Source organism: Danio rerio, chromosome 18 (genome assembly GCF_049306965.1).
Source record: "Danio rerio strain Tuebingen ecotype United States chromosome 18, GRCz12tu, whole genome shotgun sequence".
NCBI classification, from domain to species: Eukaryota; Metazoa; Chordata; class Actinopteri; order Cypriniformes; family Danionidae; genus Danio; species Danio rerio.
In genome coordinates, this window is record NC_133193.1 from 40,347,934 (window position 1) to 40,373,859 (window position 25,926).

The following is a 25,926-nucleotide window of genomic DNA, read 5'->3' on the forward strand; positions in this document are numbered from 1 at the left end:
TTTGGTTTTCTTTATTTTATAAAATCGCTGTAATGTTTTTTGATGTATTACTTCGTACTTTGTGAGCAAAAATGACGGATAACTTTAAATTGCTCCCACTGAAAAAATGCAAGAGATTGCTCTGGCGCCTCGATGTCCTGCAAGCTTTTTATAAGCAAACTATGCGCCTAAAAGCACACATTCTTTAACGTTTAAGCTACCATTGTTTTATACTTGAACTGTTTTATATCTTTTATTTTAGGCAAGTCATGATGATCTGAGAAGGCAAACTGATCAAACAGACAATGATGGTCTTCCGCTGGGCGCTGTTCGTTAAAAAAACCTTAATTTTAACGAATAAAAATGCTCCAAACGTTTTTCTAAATAAGCTGAATAAAAAACGAAACTAAATATAAACACTTTGCCATTAGGCTACATACAAAACTGAACTATTTCATAGCTGAAACACTAAGTTGTTTAAGGAGAAGGGGGAAATATATTTTGTCCCGTCTATTGCTTCACCGTTATTTCGAGAATAAACCCAGCGTAAATATGCAGATGTCATTCCCAAAACATATCAGCGTATATGTGCCGAAAACGAAAGTTTCATACAAATTCTGAATGGATTATAGCCTGGAAAGTGCAAAGCACGCTCCTCTTATTATCACTAAAAAGCGTCACTAATCTTAGTTCATAGAGATCTCACAAAGATCCGTTATAATTTATAAAGCTCTCTAAATTACACAATTAATCTTTTATTTACATGGCGTCTACACTCAAAAGATGATTCACGAGCACACAAAATGGCATTTAATAAAAACCAATCTGGCGCTTTCAGCAGTGAGTGAATTCTGTGAATCTAGAGAAATGACAGATCAATATCCGTGAACCTGATTTTTTTTTTTCCCCGCAGCCACAGTACGCCGGAAATCCAGCGTGGTGCCGGAACGCTATCACCCCTGTATATATATATATATATATATATATATATATATATATATATATATATACACACATGAGAGAGAGACAAAACTTCTTGCTAAATTAGGCAGTCGTCTATTCAAGGTCAATCATTTTCCTGATAATTTTACACACTTGCTGGTTGATGTGTCTTCTCTGCTTCTTTGACTTCGTCTGTCTTCCATCTCCAAACTGGAGCCCAAAAAGCACCTATAAGCAAAAGAGCAGACAAACAGTAAGCTTCATACAACACTACTGGGACACTACTGCTGCACTACAGAGCAAAATTACTGTTAGCTCAGTTTGAACATGCTGACAATACTTTAGCTCAGTCAAACTGCAATCATTTAAACAAAAACATCTGAAAAACATTTCCATCACAAACACACAATCAAGAACAGTCCAACAACAAATAGTGGTTTTAATGACCTAGGCAGAGCATTTTAAAACAGTTGATTTGATTTACACCTTGTTTACAGACTATAATCTAATGCTGGGTTCACACTTATTGCAAAGTTAACACATGCATCACAATACTTGCTCTTGAATACTAGCAGGATGTTTCTTGCATCAAGCTAATTTTTCATGATTTAAATATAAGGAAAATTTTGCAAAAAAAAAAACTTGATTGAAGTGATACAGCACTTGTGTTGTATTCATTTCAATCAAGTTTTTTGCAAATATTCCAAATATTTTTCAACGTTTTTTGAGTTTCACTTAATTTGTGCTGCTCAGTAAAAAATTCCCACTAACTAATCCACTCACCTGAATAGGTAACTTCACATATGGTATAAGAGCCCCATCCTTTTAAAGACAGCTTCCCCTCTGGTCTCCAGCACAGACAAACAAATTGTGTCTGCAACACGGCCCTTTATAACAAGGGGACAAGGGGAGTCATGACTTGTGCTCCTATACATTCCTTGTTTAACCCCCCAAAACAAGCCCTCAGTTACAATATTTATTGTTGACATTACCTTAAATTCCAGAGTGCAAAAGGCATCTTCAGCATACTTCAGTTTCAGACCAGATCCAAAGTCAGTTGTGAAATCCAGGTGAGGTCCCATGACCACTCGACCCTCCGAGTCCAAGGAATAAGACTAAAAGGGGGAAAGAAGGACTAAATTAGAGGTGTTTGTGAATAATTACATTTTTTTGTAGAAACAAAGTTGACATTCCATGCTCTGCCTATTAAAAACCGAGCAAACAAACACACATGCCCAGTAAAATTGCTAATAAAAATAAAAACTATAGTTTAAAAAAATCTTTGTCTAATATTTACTACTACTGGAGGTACTGGTGGAACTTCTGGAAGAAGAAAAAGAGTTTGTACAAGAAACTGCTCACAACAAATCTGTGAAAAACCTGACATTAAAAAATCTAATAAAAATGAGGAAGGCATCAACATTACCTTTAATAATCAAGCGAGGGTTGATTGGTAGCATCAGTGTTTCAACATCAATGGCTGTGGCTGCAAAAAAAATGAATATAATAAGATTAGAATAAGACTCAACCTAACACACGCACACACATACTCTCTCTCTCTCTCTCTCTCTCTCTCTCTCTCTCTCTATATATATATATATATATATATATATATATATATATATATATATATATATATATATATATAGGTTTAGATTGTGATAATGAATTTAGGTTATATTTGTGTGCTCAGAATTTACACTCACCTCCAGAGATGTATAGTAACGAAGTAGAACTACTTCACTACTGTACTTAAGTACTAAAAGGCAGTATCTGTACTTTACTGGAGTATTATTTTTTTCTCCTACTTCCACTTTTACTTAAGTACATATTTTCCATGAGTTTAATACTTTTACTCCGATAGATTTTTTATGTGCTGCATCGTTACTCGTTACTAGGGGTGTCAAAATGATTGATATCAGTTCAGTAATAGGTCATACCCGGTTATTACGTGATGACGTCATTTATCTCCTATGCGCGATGTCGCAATACTATGGCGAAGGACGGAGGCGCGAGTGCGAGGCGGCACAGCATATCAGCCGCTAGTTTACTATTAGAGAGAAATGTTGTAAAACTTCACCTCTGCCTATCTCTCGCTCTCTCACTTTGGAAATTTGACCCGCTGGCCAGTTTGTAAGGTAACTTTTCCTCTCTTCTTAGCTGTTAAAGCTGTGGATCCAGACATGCCTCATGTGCAATTAAGTTTTCTCTACTGTGTCTATTACCTGTGATAATCGCATATTTTTCCCGCCATGAGTGAACAGCGCTTATATTTCTAAAGCCCTTTCTGTTGAGGACAATAACCAATCATAGCCGTGTAAGACCCGCCTGTCAGCGCTCAAAAAGCAGGCGGGATAATATTGACATGAGTTTATTAGCTGTAAATGCTTGTGCTGTCTTCTGTGCTTGAGTTTTGTTTGATACATCCAGAAAGTGTGTTTTCTTTGAGCAGGTCAAATTAAGGGCACAGTTTGTATATCTGACTGCTGTATTAAAGGACAAAATTTTATTACAAAGAACCCCTTTAACTGTCACACCAAGACAAAAGCAATAGAAATTTTTTGATTGCATTTCTTAACTCCTAATGTCGCTAGTTAACACAATCAGTGCATTTTTATTCAACACATCACATTATTTCTAAATTATCAGCCTCTACCAAATGGTTGAGATGTTGGTTTATGGTAAAAGTACCAAAATTAATAAATATACTACAGAAAATATGAATAAATAACAATTAAATAAATAACAATTATTACTAAATCATAGCCATAAGCCATAAAATATTTCAGATTTTCATTTAACACAGTAATATACACATTTTCCTGTTTTTTTACAATAAAATCAAAATCAAGTGAATTTGTGAAGCAGGATTTAGTTTGCTTGTTTAGTTTAGTTTCACGAGTGCTTCCAGAAGACAGAACTCCTGTTTATTGTGGTATTAACCAATCAAACTTCAAAACTCCCAAAGTGTGAGTGTGTCTTTGTGTGTGTGTGAGTGAATAATGTGTGAGTAAGAGAAAACAACAGTGTGTGTGTGTGTGTGTGTGTGTAAGAGAGAGTGTAAAAACAATTGCAACCTATGTAATGTCCCCACAATACACAAAAATGTGTGTGTGAGGGAGAGAGAGATAGAGAGAGAACTGTGTGTGTGAGAGTGTATGAATGTGTGAGAGTGGGGAGAGAGTGTACATTTAGGTGTGTGCAGGGCAGTGTGTGTGTGTGTGTGTGAGTGTGTGTGAGAGAGAGAGTGAGAGAGAGAATGTATGTAAGTGAACATGCTGAATTATCTCATCAGTGAAGGCATTTTCTGGTAAAAGGGCCTGACGATGTGAGCTCTTGTACTAGAAACTATTTACAGAGAAAAACAGTATCATAAGCCATGTTTCTTTTCGTTCTGCTTAAGTACCCCAAAAAAGATATTTAAAATAAATAAAACAATTAGTGTATTTTGACTGCTTTCTTTAATAACTACATTACACAATACTTGTACTTTTACTTTCAGTACTTGAGTAGTAAATTTTGAAATAAACTACTTGCAATACTTAAGTACAAAAAATGTTGAATACTTTTGTACTTCCACTTAAGTATGGTGCTTAAAGAGCACTTCTACTTCTACTCAAGTCAATTTTTGATAAAGCACTTGTACTTTTACTTAAGTATGGGTCTCTAGTACTTTATACATCTCTGCTCACCTCACACTTCAGCTATTATCAGGTACACCTGAACACCAAAAAATAAAATCTACAGTTAGTGACATTATACAATTAGTTCTCATTAGTGTTAGCACTGCATTAACACAAGTGAGAAATATACAATATGTACTGTGTTAGTGTTAGTTTAAAAGAATACAACTGAATTGTATTATAAGCCTCATTTAATAAAACAGTTAAGACTTGTTTCATAATGAGTTTATTTAACTAACTTAACGTTAACGTTACAGTGAACAAAATTAACGTACATGATGGTGACTAACCGTAATGTTAACTTAAGAGAAGGTCAGAGCTTAACTTACCTTAACTTTAGTCATTTCACCTTTACTTCAGTCTTGTACTGAAACAGAAAATGCAGTTAACAAGAAGTTAATTAAAGAAAATTCCCTTTCTTTTTTCAGGAACTAACGTTAACGTTATGCTAATACCTCAGAAAACACTACAATCACCATCTGGCGTCGTTAATGTCTTGTTTTAAAAAAAGGCGCGCTTAAACCCTGTACGTGCGAGTACAACTGAAGTACTCGGTAAATTCCTGTTAAATGACATGCACTATACAGAAATACACATACAACAATCATTTAACGGACAAAAGTCATATTTTAACACTTACCGAGGATGAATCCGTTGGGTGAAGAGACGACGCGTTGTCTGTGGTGATGGCGCTTGTTTGCGGTTGAGTCGAGTCAGTTCTGTTAAATGAATCGGCTCCTTTAAGTGAACAGTAAAGAGTTGAATTCGGCTCCTTTAAGTGAACCGTAAAGAGTCGAATTCGCCTGAAAACGATTCCGTTTTATATAATATTGTAAGACGCAAACATATAATTCATTAATATTTCATCATATTGCTTGGTTCGTGTACTGCTTGTACACGAATTGCTTGTTGATGACTATGAGCTCATGAACACGTCTGATAAAATATCTGAATCTGATTCAATGTCACACGAGTCCTGAACCGAAGCAGTGCAAAAGTAATATATTGATTGAAATATAAAGTTAATTATTTTCTTCGCCATTCAAAATATTACATATCTCTGATTTTAACAATAAGAATAAAGTTCGTTTGGAGTGTATTAATTGAGAATTATTATTTTTTCCTCCCAGGATTCATTTTGCACCAAGCTGCATCAAGCTGTAATGGTGGATGAGAAGGCACATACTATTATAAATATTGCTTGTAATATGTAATGAAATAAAGTTTTAACACTTTTTCATGCGAGAATGTAGTTCTTCAAAACTCAAATCTGTGGATTGTTAGTAAAGATTGTGTGTAATTTTAAGTGTGTTTTGCCGGTAGCGGAGATCTATGACTTCTAGGCGGTAACGGCGCTCATTACTCATGTATCCGCCGAGAGGCGCCTGTCTTCAGGCTAGACATTGGGACAATTGCCCCGTCTTCGATGGCTCTATATGCGTCCGAAAATGAAGTTTTAACTGTTTTTCATGCTAGAATGTAGTTAAAACTCTAATCTGTGGTTTATTTATATATATACAATTTGTATATATATATATATATATATATATATATATATATATATATATATATATATATATATATATATATATATATATATATATATATATATATATATATTTAATTCTAAATTAAAGATTAGTGACCTCCAGGCGATGACAGGTGCCCAATACTCATGAAACCGTCTAAAGCACACATTTACCCTGACATTGAAATAATTGTTGGCTTTTTAACAGTCTTTGGTTTCATTAATTAATTACTTTTTATTCCAGTTTATTATGTTTTGGCTAAGCACACAGTTATGTTCATTAAATATTATTTCCTATTCTATGTTAACTGTATAAAATTAAATAAAGGTGCAGTACAACCAAAAAGATGTTGGTAACCAAATCGTTTTGGGGGCTAAAACATTCTGTTATTATCTGTTAAAAGTTCATTTGTATTAATTTCTACGTTGAATTAAAAAAGGTTTGAATTTCTATAACGTGCAAAAGATATAGCCCTTTTCACAGTAATTTGCTGTAATCATGCTACCTGCCGTAATTTCACAATAAAATTATGAATACAACATATTACTGTGAATTTTTCAGTTAAATACTGTGAAGGGATACTAATGTAATTTACTGTGAAAAATTACAGTAACTTGTTGTGAAAACCTGGAAATTTTTTACAGTGTACAAATGTCCAGATTTAGGTTTGAAAGGTACATTTTTGTACCTTTTATAGCACATTTGGATACAAAATTGTACCGTAAAGGACCAATTTGGCACCTTTAAAGGTACAATTTTATATTTTATTACCCTATAGGAACAAAATTGTACCCTCAGCTCATGATAAGATCAAGACACTATATAACACTAATTTAAATGTATTAATACTAAACATTAATACAAAAATACATAATTTAAAAATATAATAAATAAATAAATTGATTGAATTAAATATTTTAATAATTAGTTTTTTTCATGTATTTAAATTACATTTTTTCTCAAAAATGTTAATAATTTAATTTATAATTGAATGTAATTTTAATCATTAAAAATGTAAATACTGGTCTTTGCTTACTGTTTAAGACCCTATAGTTTATGGTATGTAGAATAAGAACCATGCAGAGTGACAGAATCTTCATACAGGTGGTGATGTTGCTGTCTCTTTAAGAATTTGGCTTGTTGAGACCATAGACTGTAAAATATGAATGTATTAAATATATATTTTCAGTCTCATTTTTACATGTGAAGCCGTGTTCTGTTGATTTTGTCTGACTCTCCGGTCTCGGCTTTCCCCCGCTTTAAGTGCTCCGGGCTGTCTGGTGTACGTTGGCCTGCAGGATGGAGTTTGCTAAGATGTCTGCAGCTTATTAAAGAAGTTAATACAATGTGATATCGAAGTCACCGAGGGACATAACGTTATAGACGGTGAGTACTAATTGCTGTTAGTTTTCTCGGTGTAAAAGTTCCCTTTATCGCCTACGTTACGTATTCGCGCCTTATATCTTACGTTACGTTACTGCTTTATTAATACGTCTTGCCACGGCGGAATATAATCGCAACCCAGATAGCAAAATACACTCGGGCCAGTTGCGGCGGCAGAAGCGAGCCGACGCTGCCGTATCCGTGCACCGGAATTGGTCCGTGAGTAATGTGCGGTGTGGCCCGGAGCTCGCGCGACTAAAGTCTTCATATACCTTGATATAAAACCTTTTGTTATTAATACTGGAAATTTGTAATTATCGATAATGTTTTATATTTTGAGGCCATTTTCTAGCCACGGTTGACCGCTGAAATGTAATTTTAGACGGTTATAAGTTACACCGCCATTTTGTGAAGAAAAATCACAATTTTGTCACCGACAAAGCGACTGATATGTAACTTAAACGTGGCTAGTTACAAACGTGGCGTAAGTTACATATCTTCGTTTCAGTGTCTAAGTTACATTAATGTTGAGGAGTGTCCACAAACTCTCATGTCCAGAATTGTTGGTGCTTTACTATCGTTTAACGTTATACTTATGTTAATGTAGAATTATTAACATACCATGTTGTATAAATCGACGTTTTAAGTTATACTTTGTTTTTTAATGTAATAATTTGTCTCATCTGTTCTGAAACTGGTACCTTGAGCTATTTTACCTATTTTATTAAAATCTCAAAATAAGTAAATAGTAATTGCTTTATCTTCTTGCTTTCCAGAAGTTTTTGAAGTTTCCAATTGTCTTTCAGGACAAGATTGAACAACAGAATGCAGCCTAACAGCATCAGACCAGTGAAGGCATGTCATATGAAAGCATGGCTCAGTTACAAGATGTAAGTATGTCTTATTATCTATACCATGGTTTTAATGGCTTACATACTATTTTAAATTTGTAGGTTTTTACTTACAAACAACAATAAATGTACACCCACATGTTTAAAATTATTTTCTAGGTTTTCACCGAAAGATGAGAGATCAACTGAAGAATGCTATGGACCTGACTTTAAGGTACTCTTTCTAACTTTTCTCCACTTGATTAATATTATTAAATTCTAGCTTTGTATTAATTCCTTCATATTTGTTTGTATGCCACATCTTATGTTCCAGGAATTGATTTTACAGCAGCACTTCTCATGTTGCCAGCCTTGTTAAGCGAGACACTTCAACATTTCGTTGTGCTCAGGTGCGCATGTTGTTTTCTGTTTAGTATATGCTGTGATAAATGCATTTTATAATGCTTGATATTCTTTATATTAGGATGACGCAGTGGGTAGTGCTGTCACCTTACAGCAAGAAGGTAGCTGGTTCGAGCCTCGGCTGGGTCAGTTGGCATTTGTGTGAGGAGTTTGCATATTCTTCCAGTGTTCGTGAGGGTTTCCTCCAAGTGCTCCGGTTTCCCCACAAGTATAAAGACATGCGCTATAGCTGAATTTGGTAAGCTTATTTGTCTGTAGTGTATAAATGTGTGTGTGATTAAGTGTGTCTGGATATTGGGTTGCAGCTAGAAGGGCATCTGCTGCATAAAACATATGCTGGATAAGTTGGCGACCCCAGATTAATAAAGGGACTAAGCCGAAAAGAAATTGAATGAATGAAATTTATATTAGTCTTTTAATCTGTGATACTTTTTTTTTAATCAGTGAATATTAATTATTTTACTTTCTATGCATGTTGATTTTCTCTTCATCAGTGATAGAGTGACTGATATTAATGTAATTATTGCTTTGTCATTTACAGGGAATCATCTTCACCACATCCAACAGTTCAAGTACAGGAGGAGGCCACCGACTGGACAACTGTGTTAACAAGACGAGTCACGGCAGTCTTGAGAGTTGATGGGATTGCGATTGGCCGGGCTAATGATGTGGACGAATATACATTTTTGACATATCCATCTTATTAGAAGAACACCTTGATGTTTCTGCAGTGGAATGTTTTGAATGAACGGTGGACGGTGACAAGCCTCAATCTACTCCAGTTACCACAGTGATCAACCTTGTTTTTAGTTTCTCTACATGCTCTTGGGATAATCACAATCATCAAGTTAATCCAGCACACTGCTATCATTCATGCATAAAGCAAATTTTTAAATAACTTGTGGTCCTAATGACTATCAAAGAACATTTTCCAGATATGAGTGCTTTACATGTCATGTTTATCAAAAGCATAAACACATATTGTGTTACTTACAACTAATTACAACTCCACTTGAGGATGATGAGTAATCTACTGATGTTGAGGAAGAGGCTACTGATGTATTTGGTTTTCTGCACTGTTGAAGCAATTTATAGAGAAACATTGCCTTCATTCTGAAATTCAGAGAAAATGTTGATGACAAATTATTTATTATGACCGAGTATTCTGACTGAAGACAAATACTTTGGACTTTATAAAGTGCAGTACTTGATGTAGCCTGTGTAATGTGTTTATAAATCTTAAACAGTATTCTTGTGGTCTTTGTATTAAGTGTAGATTATTTAGTTTTTATTCTTATCTAAATTGTTCTTTTTACTGTTTTACATGTCTGCTTTATACTTGCTGAGTAATCTTATTTCTTAACACATTCAGTTGTGAGTTGTAATGAAATATTTCTACATTAATAAATAAAAATGGACATCTGTGAACCAAAATATTTTATTTATTTATTTGTGCATGCAGTCACCAAAGGATCAAAATGCCTGGGTCAGTACCCTGAAAATACTGTATAATATAAAAAGGTACATTTTTGTACCTTCAGTGTCTAGGGTACAAAATTGTCCCTTAAAGGGTACAAATGTAGAAGGTACAATTTTGTACCTTTAAATAGAGGTACAAATTTGTACCTTTAAGGGTACCACCCCAGTGACGGGCCATTTGTACCCTAAAAGGTACAATTTTGTACCTTTTTTTCTGAGAGTGTGGATCGAAGTCCACTTCCAAACAAACTCAGGTGCGGGTCGTCTCACAACATGGACTAAAGACATCTAAACGAACCAAAAACAGGATATGATGTCACAGAATGCAACCATTAAATGTACAGAATGCTCAAGCATTCTCCTCATTGCGATGATGACCATTACAAGCATCAGAATTGAATGATACATAACTACCAGTTTGAACACACTAAAATTGTGCTTGAAAACAGAAATAACTTAAGTTTTAAGTTAGTTTTGTTAGGTTTTAACAATTTTCAGATTGTTATCACTATTTAGTTGTTTTGTGAACTTGCTCTGTGATCAGAATTATAAATACTTTATTGGTAAAAGTATTTATAGAACCAAATTTGCTTATTTATCTAAAATTCTAAGCTGTGCACAAAGCTACACTCTTTAAATTTTTATTTATTTATTGCATAAACACAAAGAATGTTCAAAAGATTGCTTATAGTGAAGGTCTTCACTTCAAATAATAATAATAATAATAATAATAATAATAATAATAATAATAATATTACAATAAATAAATAACAAATAAAAAAGTTAATGAACATTACTACTTGTATTTCACTGAGTAATTCACAACGGTACTAAAACATTTAAAAAGGTACCAGGGTTTGACAGTAACTTTTTTGATCACCAGCCACTGTGGCTTGTAGATTTTCAACATTACTAGCCGCTTGCCATTTTCACTAGCCAAACTTTTGTTGTTGGGAAAATATATTTTATATGCATACATTTACCTTTGAGATGCTAAAATTACTTGATTTAGATGTTTGCATGCTCACTATGGGTTGTGTCGCACTGCAATTAGTTTTTATTTCACATGACTTTTCAGGTCTCAAAATTAAAGATTTACCAAATGTATCTCTGACCACACCAAAAATAAACTATTATTTCTTAGCAAATTTTAAATGTGTCAAAAAAAATATATAAAATATAAAAATATAATATAAAAATATAGCTGTATGCTATTTCTATTCAACAAAACCTTTCTTAAAAAAATGACATTTAAAAAAAGAACTATTCTCATGTGTCTAAAATATGCACAGTAATCTGTCCTGGTTATGTCCAGCTTACTACACATAAATGGGGAGTTAGTATCATATTTAAAAATTATAATTAAACCATATTAACAAACATAACTGTAAGCAAAAGAGAGCAGGTTAGAAAAAAATAACACACCATGAGTGATAATGAAAGGATGATCACGCACACATAGATAATGTTAGGCCTGTTAATAATCTAACGAAAGCAGTGACTGCTGCTGCTTATGAAAGGATTTTTTTTTTTAAATCTTGAGCTCTTGAAAGCAGCAGGGCTGTGGGTGCATCTTGTCCAGTATATTTCAAAGAGAATCGATCACGCCAGTTGCGTTTCCTCTAGGCATGGAGGCTTTGCGCAAGTAAACTAGAGCGCGCTCACTTTTTAGAGTCACTGTGTGCGCGAGTGATCGTCCTCTCATTCGGTATTCACCTGTCTTCTTTTGCTCCCTTTATTTTTGTCATTTGTGCTGTTTCTCGATACTAAGATCACATTTGCATGAATATTGGGCCATCTTTATTGTCGAACCCTGCTTTTAAGAAAACTACAATTTCGAAATTATTTTCAACCAGCCAAAGTGCGAGTGTCTGTTTAACCAGCCACAGCTGAAATCTACCCGCATTTGGGAAGATGGCGGGTGTTAATGTCAAGCCCTGAAACGTACACGTTTGTACCTAACAGGTCCACATCCCTAAAACATATTAATACCTAAAATGCACAAATGTATACCTCATATTACTTGTAAGTTACAAAGATTTACCTTTTAAAAAAAGTACCACACAATGACAGGTGTTGTACTTTTATTTCTGTGAGTGTAATAAATATACTGTACTTTATTGTCATTCTTTCACACACACATACACACATATTGTACAAATGTATTTCTAATGCATTAAGATGCAGAGACACAGACAAAACAGGTATTGTACACATGGTCCTGAAAACAGTAACATAAGAGTACATTAAACATAACTAAAGCAATATACATGACGAACACATTAAACATAAGGGCAGAAGTGTTGTATGAGGTAGAAATGTAAAATTGTAGAAATGTAAGAACTGCTAGTGAGGTGGTAAAGTAGCTCAGAGGTTGCTCAGAGCAGATTGAATTATGTTAAATAATGTGCATCTGCACAGTGTCCTTAGCACACATCAGGCCTCATTCATGAAACACAAGCAGAATGGATTTTGTGTAAATCATTTATAAAGCTGTCCTGACGTACATTTTTAGACTCATAAAAATGTTTTTTATTTTCTAAATGTTAGTTGGTATACATGAAATGTACACATGCCACCTATTAGATATAAATGTGATGTGAACCTTTGTTCTGTGCTCTTCTTCGGAAACTGATTATGCTGAATTTTGATGCACCAGCATATTAATATTTTACAAGTTCATTTGGTGTGTCATTTTTTTGTTGTTGTTGTTGCTAAGAGCTGGTAACTTTAACTTTGGTTAAAGCTTAGCACTCATCACTGTCACTCAGTCGCCAACCAGTGGAAGAAGGTTGGGACAAATACACAGATCAACTATCTGCATTTGTGCAATGACTGGTGGAGTTAATATTACAGATTACTACATTTTTATATTCAGTTTTTTATAGTCAATTTATTTGTGTTGTTACGATCCCAAATGTCTAGGGCTGAAGTCGAACATAAAAGTTAAAGAAAAATAAATGAATAAACAGTTAGCAGGTTTATGATTTTAAATGACCTTAAAGGTTCTTTTATTGTGAGAAGTCGGAATAAGTTTGTGTTTACAAGAAACAAAAAATGAGAGCAAACAAAAAGCTTCAGGGCTGAGCAAGGCCAAAATAATAAACAAAACATTAACTAACTCCACCCGAAGATAACTTACCTGATGAATAAAAAAGAAATGAAGAAATTACAAACACTACCCTTACACCTTAACTAAACCAAAAACAGGAGAAAATCAGTTTCAAAGTAAATGGCACTCAGCCCCTACGGCGCTCACAGCTTATCAGACAAGTCATGTATATGACAGTCACAAAAATGGAGGGGAGAGAAAAAAGGTGGAGGGCACCTTAAAGTTCACAGTTTATAAATCAACAAAAAACACTTCAACAGGTTTTAAACAAGATAGCCACCTTTTTAGGAAAGCTTTCTGTCTCTCCACCCAGGGATCTGACTCCGTCGGTTTCCTTTTCAAAAGATGATGCGTTCTCCAAGCACCAACCACAGTGCACGCACACAGCACGTCCAATTAGGGCGGGGCAACCTGGAAACAGGAACGAGACAGGACGAGAGAGAGAAAGAGAGAAACACACACACACACACACACACACACACACACACACTTCACGAGTTCACACTTGCATTCGTTTAAGTATAAAACGTATTTGGCGTGCTGTCCGGGGGGAGGGCTCTGAGCTCGAGGAGACACCCCAACTCGAGTTATTCCCCTTATAAGGAAACAAAGAGGAGTTGGGATTCGAGCGAAGTATCTAGCCCGCCCCAGAGCGCTCCCCCCGGGAATGAAATGCAAGAGGTGAGGTGACGGGGTGGTGGAGGGATGCTGAAGTCGTGAGATGCTGCAGGTAAGACAGCTTTGGTATATATAGGCATTGCTCAGAAACTGATTTGATGATGGGATAATTGTCAATGACGTATTCGATACTGAAACTTCTGCGCATGCTCCTCCCGAAATTTGTTTACAAACATCACATAGCGGCACACAAACAACCCAATACGCTCTTGCGTAACAGTGTAAATGTGTATTTATTGAGTTTATCAATTAATTTCAGTAATATTATTGACTAATATGAAAATGTTTATATGATTCATTTACAGTACAGTTCGTAAAGTACTATTTTCTGCCTTTTACTAGATATATCATTTGCTTACCAAATAAGTGCATAAGTAGACATTAAATAAAAGTTAAAAAGGTAATATTTTTAATTTCATATATTGAGTTTTTAGTTACCATACTCCCAAAATAAATCTGCATAAATCTGTGGATTTTTACAAAATTCTCTGCAGAAATAGCAAAAAATGTCCTCAGATTCTGTCTGGCCCTAGTTATGCGTTACTGCCATGGATTCCAAACCATAGGAACCAAAGCGTCTCAGCTGGAAAAATACTCCAATAGTATCTGGATGCAGCCATGATGATGCAAGGTGAGACTGCATATTGAAGTGATGCAATGTCAGACACAATGCACTCAATGGAGCTCATAACGACACTGTGAGGGTTAGGGGTGGGGTTAGGTGAGCGCATTAAAAAGCATTGGATTCAACTCAGATTGCATCTGTGCCAGATCTGCATCCAGACCCCTCTCAAATGCTCTGCCATCAAAGCATTCTCAAGCACCACCATCTGGTTAAATCTGCTTAAATGGACACTTGTTATTTCGGTATGTATTTAGACAGCAGTTAGCATAATATGTTTGAAACAATCCCTGCCCTGCTGTGTAAATCCACACCTCTTGAAATCACGAACATACACAATTAAGATGACAGAGACCCACTAGATCATGTCATTCGCCAGTTAGAAATGTTTACAGTACTTTATAATACTGCAAGTCTGAATGAAAAACTGTATAATATCTAGCACATTTTCAGTTGTGTAGCAAGCAAAACTTTTCATAATGTGCAATATTTCATGCATGCGACTACTGTATGCTTAGTGGTTGGCCAGCGGTGTGCATTACACTTATTACTAAGCCATACTTACATGCTATTTCGGACCAAATATTTAGAGAAGCATTGTAAACACTATAGGGAGAGCATCACAGGTTGTCATTGTTAAAAATGAATAGATGTGAATATAAAACTTCTGCTCAGTAAAGCAGGCTAGGTAGATGGGGCGAGGGGGCGTGGCCAAGAGCCGTGGGAACAGAGTGAGGCCACCGCGTAAGTGGATACACCTGCGGTGCGCACCTGCCTCGGATCCCACGGAAGGAGCTCTGGACCATATAAAGAAGGCACGATGGCAGAGGAAGCCGAGAGAGGATCGGGCCCGGACATATTTTACTTTTGCTTTCAGTTTGCTTTTGCTTTTCAGTCCATTTGTTTTGGTTTAGACGGCAGTCTCCGTGAGGAGCTGCCGTCACTGTTATTAATAAATATTTTAAAGCTCCGTCGGTTCTCCGCCTCCTTCTTCCCGGCGGCCAAAGGGCCGTGAACTTTATTACAGTAGAATATTGCTATTTACTTAAGTTTTGTTGTTAGATAAATATCAATGTTGTAAAAGGACCTTATGAAACTGAAAATAGTCACATCAATCTTTCACCAGAAGATTTCAGTCGCTGAACAACACTTCTGTGCATATAACCCATTTGTAAAACAACAAAATCTTATGTGACTAAAGTTGTTTTAAAACAGAACATCACCTGTCTAAAAGAAATACTTCAGCCATGGTGTAATCCTTTCTTCAGCGTGCAATAGTTACTCCAATATTGATTTATGATTTTTAAACGTTTTGATTTAGCATTTGTTTTTACCGCTGTGACTGTGATCTCATGCGCAAACAGCAGATCTGCATGAACGGCTGCAGATGCATAAATCTACATTTGTTTTTTCTTCAAAGATTTATTTTGGGCCTTTTTGCCTTTATTAGATAGGACAGTATTGAGACAGAAAGCCAAGTTGGAGAGAGAGAGAGGGGTAGGGTAGGGAAATGTCCTTGAGCCAAGATTCAAACTCGGTGCGCCCTGACGGGCTACTGCACCATATGTACATTTGTTGACAGACAGTTTGGGCTACCTATTAGACTTATGGTTATTGTCAGCTTGACAAATTTTATTTGGATGGACATTTTTTTTTGTTTTATGCCTTACACAGAATATAAAAATACTAGGGCTGTCAAATGATTAAAAATAATTACGTAATTAATCACACTTTTTTGTAATTAATCATGATTATTGATGAAACGTAATTAACGTAATATATCATGATTAATCACGAAACGCCATATTTAGTACAGAAATAAAAACACAGGCATGTAAGTGTGATTTGAATTTCAAAACAATAACGAACAAAAATGATTTCCATGTTGAATTCTAAGTGGACTACAAACAAACTTTCTAAACGGCTGAACTGCAGTTAAAGTCTAAAGATTAAAAATGAAACACCCGAAATTGCATGAAACTGGAGGAAACGCAGGATTGCCTGGTGATGCCACATTAATTGTTTTATACTGAAACCTTCCTTCTCAAAGCTTGGTCTTGGTCTTATTCAAATTTCTTTGCACGTTAAACACATGCAGAGGCGGAGCAAGCTGAACTGGCGCTCAAGGCAAACAGCAATCACGCCGCCCTCAACCTGAAAGTGACCAGTTTGCGGATAAAAGTGAGGACCTTGAGGGAGGGGGTGAGTGTAGCGGATGAAAGTGAGGACCAGGGGGTTCGCTCACTATTCTGCTGCCCATGGTGGCCGCCTAGGTCACCTCTATGCACACGCCGTCCCTGAACACACTTCGACCACAACAGGGAAAAAAAAAACAAAAAAACAAAAAAACAAACTGCAACTGCGTTATTTGCTTTATTTTTTTCACACATTAAATATTTCAAATTAATCACTTGCGTTAACGCGCTAATTTTGACAGCCCTAAAAATACATATAAATATATATAGATCATTTACTTTAATCATTACTACTGGAATGTGAAGAGACTTTCAACCAGCACAACAAAAATGTTTCTGAAGACAATCACCTACTGCACCTTTAATTAAAGATTTTGTTCCATGAAGATATTTTGGTTATTTCCTCCCGTTATATATCAACATATTTTTTTTTTTAAATATGGATTGCTAATTTCAGTTGGATAACTTTAATGGAAATTTTCCCAACATTTAGATTTTTTTGAACGTTCAGATTAAAGATTTCTAAAATACTGTAGTTCTTTATTGGCCAATGTTGTATTGGCCAATATGGTCCTGTTCTAACTAACTATAAATATTAAGGAATATTAATTCAACTTTCAGACCATTTATATATCTCCATTTTTAAAAAATCTAGGGTCACATATTATCATTATCATTTTTTTTGCATGTATGAACTATACTAGAGCCAAACTTAAAACAATTACATAGTAGCAATTAATATATGAGAATTATTCTCTATTTATGAATGATTGGAATTCCTTTATCAAATGAAGACTAATTGTACTGTCAAATATTATGTTTATGAAGTAAAATAGGCACAAAAGGTATGACCGAGAAATTGATCTCACACAAAGAAATCACAGGGGAAAAAATATGCAGCTGAAAACGTGTTGACCATTGATCATGACATGCCTCCATTAGAGTTGCCTATTGTTAGACCATATGGGGTTAATTGTCACAGTGGCATTTCAATAAAGATCTTTTAACTAAATCTGAAGAATAAATGAACAGATTAACTGATTTGCTCCTCGTCTCCCCACTCAACAAAAAAGAACAAAAATCACTTTTCAATCCGGAGATTTGATCAAAATATGTTCCCGCAGTGTTCTGCAGTTTCGCCTCTTCTGTTCTGGTTTGAAAAGCACTTTAGAACTTCAGTGGTATGAATGATAAATGCCATGTCTCTGTTTCTCTTAACTGCTCAATTTTAGTCAATCAGTCAGTCGGGCGTCTTTGTCTGCTGGATGTTGATATCCCCTGTGGCAACTGAGTGTTTCACAATATGCCACAACAGACTCTTCATTTCATGCCTGTATTTCAAACAGCTCCTGCTCTCAGCCAATTACCGCCATAATCATTTCTGTGGCCAAATACAGTAAATTGTGCAAAAGAAAAAAAGACCCTCTCAGGTGGGCTAATGCATCATCTGGCTCATGTGTTTTGTAGTCTTAAACCATTAATGTTGATAGCTGTTTATTCAGCTGATTATTTAAATGTTTTTCTTTTCATCCATTATAAAGGTAACATACCTATAGTGAGCAAACAATAATAGTATTAGATTAATAGTAAAAGATTTTTGTTTGTTAGTAATATATATATATATATATATATATATATATATATATATATATATATATATATATATATATATATATATATATATATATATATATATATATATATATATATATAACCTTCACACTTTTGAACTCCTGCTGTGTAGCTGATGATACAGCGGTGATCATCCTCTGCAGTGATGCTGGAAATCAAGAGACAAAAGCAACAGCTTTGTACAATCTGTGTCTTTTCCAGATCACTGGTTCAATTGGAGAAAAGCTTCCCCTGTCTATTAAAGCTCTGATAGGCTTTTCTCTTCCCTTATATAAAGAACATCACAGATATTTCTTCTTTCTTTTTGCTATAACCATTTTTGTCTGATCATATTTTGTCGGATCATTTATCTGCTGCTTGGTTTTACTACATTACAATCTTACTGATGCCATTTCAGAGGCCAACCAGGGTCTATGTGGACATTTGTAGAAAAAATTTAAAACGAGACCTTCTCCGATTGGGTTTGTCTATGAAAGCCTGTGAGAGACTGATTTTTATGTGCAAATTAAAAGGATGTGACATTTACAAGTGCTCTCTAGAGCCTTTCTTCAGTTCTATGACACATAAAAAGAAGCTTATACAATATTCAAAATAATTAAAGGAGTTCTGAAAGAGCCATCCTGCACTGTAATGTCAACGTGTCAACCAATGAAAGGGATTCATTCAAACTAGTCTTAAATCGATCGGTAGATCTGTATAGCCTTTCATAAATGTATATACTTTAAAACCAAACTGTCACAGCAGTCTACATTTCCTCATCTGTCCACATAGTGAATTTCAAAGCCTGTGAAAACATTCATATTGCTCAAATCATACTGATCAAATGCTTTCTACTGTTTTATTAGTTCTTTATAAGTACTAATTAAGGGTAGCATGGTGGCTCAGTGGTTAGCACTGTTGCCTTACAGCAAGAAGGTCGCTGTTTTCTTGTCCTGGTTGGGCCAGTTCGAAATTTCTGTGTAGAGTTTGCATGTTCTCTCTGCATGCACGTGGGTTTCCTCTGGGTGCTCCGGCTTCTTCACTGTCCAAAGACGTGTTACAGGTGAGCTGAATAAATTAAATTGGCCATAGTGTATGAATGTTAGTATGAGTGAATGAGAGTGTATGTGTGTTTCCTGTTACTGGCTTGCGGCTGGAAGATGCAATTGCTACATAAAACATATGCCAGAAATGTGTCGGTTCATTCCACTGTGGCGACCTCTTATAAATCAGGGACTAGGCCTAAGATAAATTAATGAATTTTGTAATTATTTTGTATTGATGGCAGTATACTTCCCTTCAAGTCACTCTAGGGCAGGGGTTTCACTCTAGGGCCTGTGAGCGTCTGACAAAAAAGTGCCCTTCTGGATCTTTCACTTTGAAGACACTACTGACTATGTTTACATGGACATCATTTATTTGCCGTAATAAGACAATATAATTAAGGTCTTACGTGAAGTGCTTTTAGAATTTTGCGTCACCAGGCTATTCAGGTTCACGCTATTCACGTCCAATTTTGGGTGTTTTATCCTTAATTTTTTTACTTTACTGCAGTTCGTTTCAAGTTTCACTTTCAGTCATGAACATATCATTTATGCTCCTGTGACAAACTGGGGTAATAGATGTGGGTCAAGCTGAAATTGGTCAAACTTGGGGGGCATGTGTCCCAAAAAGTTTGAAAATTCCTGGTCTAGGGATCCGTTCTTCGAATGTGGATTACTTGATTAGCTGGATTTGGTTATTGACGATTTGACATGATCCAGAATTGTTTCGTTTCTCAAAACTCATGCAGGAGTTGTTGTCATAGCAACAGTTCTGGTTGCTCAAACTTATGTAGTCTGCACTCCAAAATAAAAGTACAAAAGACTGTCAAGAGATGGTTTTTACCAAGAGGTTTAAAGAGAACATTTATTAATATTGACTTTTTAAATCAAAAACGTGTACTATTTTATGGTACCAGCTTTAATACAATTTGTGTATAGACATGCACAATGTAAGTTTTGTTTAAGGCATAATAATTTATGCAGTGATGCACTTTTTGAAAGCTAATATGCCAGTGATTTAATGCATTGAAAAGGTCGCAGACACCTTTACTGATATCAAAATGCTTTTTTGATGCTAAATTATTTTAAACAGACAGTTATTCCTTACGCTGATCAAAAAACTTGAAAAGGCCTAGGCTATATAATAAAGAAAATCTGTTCTAAATTTAAAATTAAATAAATTGCTTAATACTCTTGGCACATGAACGTGTAAAGCCTGCTGCCCACAACAATGGTGGAAAGTTATTGCGTATCATATTTTACAAACCGTTTACCCACCCATCATCCCTCACTGACAAAGGTCCAGAATTTTTCCTATACATGAGCTCATTTGTCTATTTTGAAAATAATTCATTTAAAAGGCTTTAAGACCAAGCGGAATCCTCTGTTAGCTGTCGCTTTCGGTGTGACTTCAGCTAATCAGTTTTGGCCAATGCTAACAAATATTTTTCCAGCTGTGCTATTGTTTTTTAACAAAGAAAACATTTTACAAGTAACTTTTATTCTAAATCTTGGACCTATTCTTGAAACAAAAAATTACCATAAAGGTGTGAAAAAGGTCACCAAAAGCGGCCCATTTTAAATAGAGTTTAATACTATGTTTAAATGGATAACATTTTTTTTTTACAAGAGAGGCTAGAAAATTGTGATTATTATTATTATTATTATTATTATGTTTTAATTCTTTTTTATTAAAATGGACAAATTCTGACTGAAGCAAATTGAATTATTTTTTTTATGAATATAAAGGAAAAATAAATTTGTATTTTAAAAATAAGTATTATTTCACATTTATTGTAAATCTTTAGGAAATATTTTTGGCACATCAAAAAGTGTGGTTATGATGACCATCCGACAAGCTAATTCAGCTAAAAATAGTGCTTAAAGTGTCACTAAAATCCAGTTTTTACATATCATAATTATTTACATATCAAAAAGGTCCACTTTTTGAAAAAAAAAAGAACCACCCCTTTCACCAGACTATACAGGCCTGTACTAGTTAGTTTGTAACTAAATTTGTTCTTACTTCAGTTGCACCACATGTTCTTAAGACAAACGGTAATTAGTGGGTTGTAAGCTCTCTCATGCCATGCAGAACATAATATCCAGTATGAAGCATTTAAATAATTAAACAGCCTCAAAATTCTGCTACTAATGCATTTATATTTATATCTATATGTTTTATGGAAATTAAATGACAAATTACACTAACACTAGATAGCTAACACTAGGTTGCACTAACATAGGTAGGCTGTTATTAGTGACTGACTATAATCACGAGCTTTGAAATACATATGAAGTTATCAAAACATTAAACTAAAGAGCAGGGAGAAGAACAGTCATGAAGAAATTCTTGTAAGAACTGATGGAATTAACACAAAACAACTCTATCCTGGCCAGAGTTTCTGGAATCTACCACTGGCTCAGATATATGTCTCTTGCTAAACATGACTTAATTTGTTTTAAAATGGCTTATCTTTAGTTTAATTAAACTATTATTTGTTTCTATGGCACTCTATTATTTCTTTCAGTTTATCTGTTCAAAAAATTGTTAATCTATTCATCACTGCAAAAATTACTGTTAGTTTCAGTGCAAATAACTTAACCTGCTGGGAGAAACTATTTGGTCTATCTCTAGCCTTCAGTGCCTGGTTGGAGCGGTCAATTTGATAAATAATGTCCATCCAATAACAACTTAATTGGAGTATGTAAGAGAGAGAATTATGAGTCTGCTACTGTCAAAATTTGATTGATGAAAGGGGTGGGCTTCCAGCCTTCTGGTTTTAGCCCCACCCCTTTTTTTTAAATATAGACTTTATTTTTCCAGTGATTAGATCTAAAAGAGCTTACTTTTACTTTTGGACCCTTAACAAGTGGGAGGCACATATGCAAACTGTTGTAATTCTTAAACCATTCACCTTATTTGTGATGTACCTGTGATGTATTTTGAATACCCTCAAATTTAAGCTGACAGTCTGCAGTTAAAGCACATCTTATTCATTTCATTTCAAATTGATTGTGTTAGTGTATAGAGCCAATAATGTTAGACTTATGTCCATGCCCAAATTTTTATGTGCCTAACTGTATGTGATCAGTCTCAAGAACTATTTTTTTTTTCAGCTGATAAAATGGCAAAACACAGACAACCAATCAGAATCCACTGGCTTGTTTATTTAAAGCTGCAGATCACACTGAGGAGCTCATTGTTACTGTAATGTTACTCAATGTTACCATTGCTATTACTATATCTGGAAAATAATTGTTAATATCATTGGAATGAATGGTAAGCATTAACCAAGTTGAGATCGTTACAAATTCAACAGCAAAAATCATATAATTCTAAACAGTGATACATTCTTCCAACTACTCCTCTCATTTTTAAAGGATCTCTTTTATCCAATAGCATCTATTTTCCCTTGTCTAAGGGAAAAGTAAGGCAGCAGCAGATCAAATACATCCATTTTCATTACTTTGAAACTGCAGCACATTGGCTTAGCATAAACAGATCATTATTGTTTTCTGGTCTGGATGCAAATAAGGTTATCATTATAGTTTTTGGTGTGAGCGGGCCTTAATATTGAATATGAGCACTAGTTTCTTGACCGAGGTTGGGTGTAGAAGCAATAAACACATTTCTCTTTGACAACAGCTGGCTTTTTTGAAAAAATATTGCATGGAGCTTTTACTTTTCACTATGCAGATATTTTTCCCAACAGACTAATTGCAATAACTGTGAGATGGAATTTGCTATATGGGTTATTCAGACCGCATCATCACCCTGAAATAGTAAAAATAAAATGAAATATTTGCCCTTTCAGACATTTTCTTTTTTCACTGTGTGCTGTTTTAGTGAGACACAATGGATCATTTTGGAAATAATACAGCCATAGTAAAGATATACAGCTGCAACACGAGCTGAAATAAAAGATGTTTCATTTTTATCTGACAGTGCTAATTCTGAATCGCCACCATGCTTTTCTTTGCAGTCCATTTGTCCTTTCTGTGGTATTTTCTATTGCTTCTGCAACATTGATGCTGTGCAATTGGATTATTTACACTCATACACCCCAAAACAAACTGTGACTCCATAATTCTTCATATCATAGCTAATTCTCAATTCTCTTTGTACTAGTGCAGGTACCATAACCCTTTTGACAAAGTGCCATCCTGTCATTTACGCAGAGTTGTTTGGAGAACAAAAAGCAACAACAACAACAAAAAAAGAGAATAAAGTGCTTTAGTGTTGCGGTGAGTACTGCGGCACTGCCCAGCTGATCTACACAGTCTGACCCACAGGTCACTCAACCATTAACTTGCACAACCCATTGCAGCACAGATCAGCTTTTGTCAGATTGGTTCGGTGGCTAAGAGACGTGAGAAATATTCTATATGTAGGCCTATCTTCAGATCTAGAGAAAAAAAGAGCTACGTCTTGCCACAATCTTCATCGTTTACTTTCTGAAGTAAAGCAACAAAACCTGTCACAGGGGCAGCACCTTTTCAAAAGGTACACATTTATACTGAAAGGGTCCATACATTCAGGGTACATATTATGCCCTATTTTTACTGAGCGATACAATGCATATTTATGTCTGGTTTCATTGTCGAAGTTATCAAAATAGTGAACTGTACTATAGCTGTCATTGTTCGGGTTGGGGAAGGATGAGGACTCAATTGCAGGGACAAAAACATGGGTTTAGTAATTATAATATAAAACAAAAAGCAACAAAAACTACCCAGAGGAGGAAATCATTAACTAAACAAATAAACAAACTGGGCTGGCAGGAAAGAGAAGGGCTGGACATGACTAGACAAGGCAATAAATGACGACGAAATGGCACAGGGCAGCAAACATGAGGAGACTGTGAGCTGAAAGAATGAACAAGCAAACAGGTGAACATAATAAACTAATAATGGGTTAACAAGGAGGGTGGAACTAGAAAATAGACAGAAGAGCGCACAAAGAAACAACACAAAGCATGTGCTCGCGTAAAACAGGACTAGAACACGCAGCCAATGAGAAAACTCATTAACTGCGTGTTCACATGAAACACAACACTAAAGCACGCGGCTACAATGTAAACACAGAGCCAAGTGCTTTGACACAACACCAAGACGAAACAGTTGAATGAAAAACTTACAGTAGTGCACTCGCTTATGCAACGTGTTCCAATTCCAGCACCAACCAAAACCAAAACCAACTAGACTGAGGCACTGAGAATAAAACAGCATGCCACTGACAAAACAAACATGAGAGCAAGAGAGCACGTGTAACAGAGGACAGCTAGTGAAGTGTTGTGCAGGTAAACCTCACTCCTCTGACCTCTAAAGGTGCTCTAGCGACAGATGCTAGAGGCCATGGTCTTTAGCCTCCTTGTTAGAGCAACTGACTCCCATGCGGAAAGTTGTCAGTCCCAGCTCGGAGTGGGTTGGGTGGTGTAGACCGATGGGGTGTCACACGCACAAACCAAGCCTCCTTGGAGGCACGCACATGCTCGCTACAAAGACACAAACGCGTAGCTCACTCAAGACCACTCATTTACAACAACAACAAAAGACACAAAAACTCAAGCTGAGCATGGCATACAAGACAAGACAGGAGTACTGTCTGGACCAGGGGTGGGCAAACTCGGTCCTGGAGGGCCGGTGTCCTGCATAGTTTAGCTGCAACACTAATCAAACACACCTGAACATGCTAATCAGAGTCTTCAAGATCTCTAGATTAGAGCTGGAGCTAAACTGTGCAGGACACCGGCCCTCCAGGACCGAGTTTGCCCAACCCTGGTCTGGACTCTGCCATCAAAAAAAGAATTAACAAGACCAGAGTGGCTGAATCCTGACAATAGCTCTATTTTGGCACCCTTTTCAAAGTGCTTTGCGAGTAAGCCATCATTTTTTTTTACGAACTCACATTTCTTCCCCCTTGAAGACGAGTTGGTGGGCTCGTTTTCATCACAGGTATCTAGCACAACAGTATTGTACCAAAAGGGTGGAACTAGACTCAATTTACATGTAAATAACAAAGATACTATTACAATGATGGTGTACAGCAATGAACCATAATCAAACAAAGCTTGTCTTTTCAAACAGCCACATGCCAAGAAGCAAGAACATAATCTGCTTTATGTCCTCTATTTTTGTTTACAAGGCCATTTTTGATATTTGGATCATGGCTGTTACTTCTCTGAATTTACATTAGCTACGTGTCTATTTTTGAAATAATGAACTTTAGAATGCACAAGACATGATGTGAATAGTCAATATGACTTTCTTCTTTGAGCAAGAATAAGGTTGATCGTAACATTAAGGGATACTCTACACCTATAAGGTAAGGGTACTGTTGGTGGTGGAAACTCAATCCTAGTTAGGGTGGCGTTCACTGAACCACACTGTACTATACTGTACTGATCTCGTGGG

General features: G+C 35.6%; 2 long non-coding RNA genes across 4 annotated transcripts; one reads left to right on the forward strand and one right to left on the reverse strand.

Moving 5' to 3' along the window:
- Nucleotides 1–984: 984 nt before the first annotated feature.
- On the reverse strand, nucleotides 985–5,319 carry LOC137488322 (uncharacterized). 2 transcript variants are annotated; one of them, XR_011007335.2, is made up of 7 exons: nucleotides 5,245–5,319; nucleotides 4,934–4,971; nucleotides 4,614–4,641; nucleotides 2,348–2,407; nucleotides 1,914–2,036; nucleotides 1,705–1,808; nucleotides 985–1,149 (listed from the first exon to the last, which is right to left on the reverse strand). It is a non-coding gene; the product is annotated as an uncharacterized lncRNA (long non-coding RNA). The 2 variants fall into 2 exon arrangements; XR_012394083.1 differs by lacking the exons at nucleotides 2,348–2,407; nucleotides 4,614–4,641; nucleotides 4,934–4,971; nucleotides 5,245–5,319 and adding an exon at nucleotides 2,219–2,316.
- A 2,093-nt stretch (nucleotides 5,320–7,412) lies between these two features.
- Nucleotides 7,413–9,541, forward strand: LOC137488323 (uncharacterized). Of its 2 annotated transcripts, XR_011007336.2 has the most exons (5): nucleotides 7,413–7,519; nucleotides 8,323–8,406; nucleotides 8,681–8,756; nucleotides 8,831–9,007; nucleotides 9,311–9,541. It is a non-coding gene; the product is annotated as an uncharacterized lncRNA (long non-coding RNA). The 2 variants fall into 2 exon arrangements; XR_011007337.1 differs by lacking the exons at nucleotides 7,413–7,519; nucleotides 8,323–8,406 and adding an exon at nucleotides 8,527–8,581.
- Nucleotides 9,542–25,926: the final 16,385 nt, after the last annotated feature.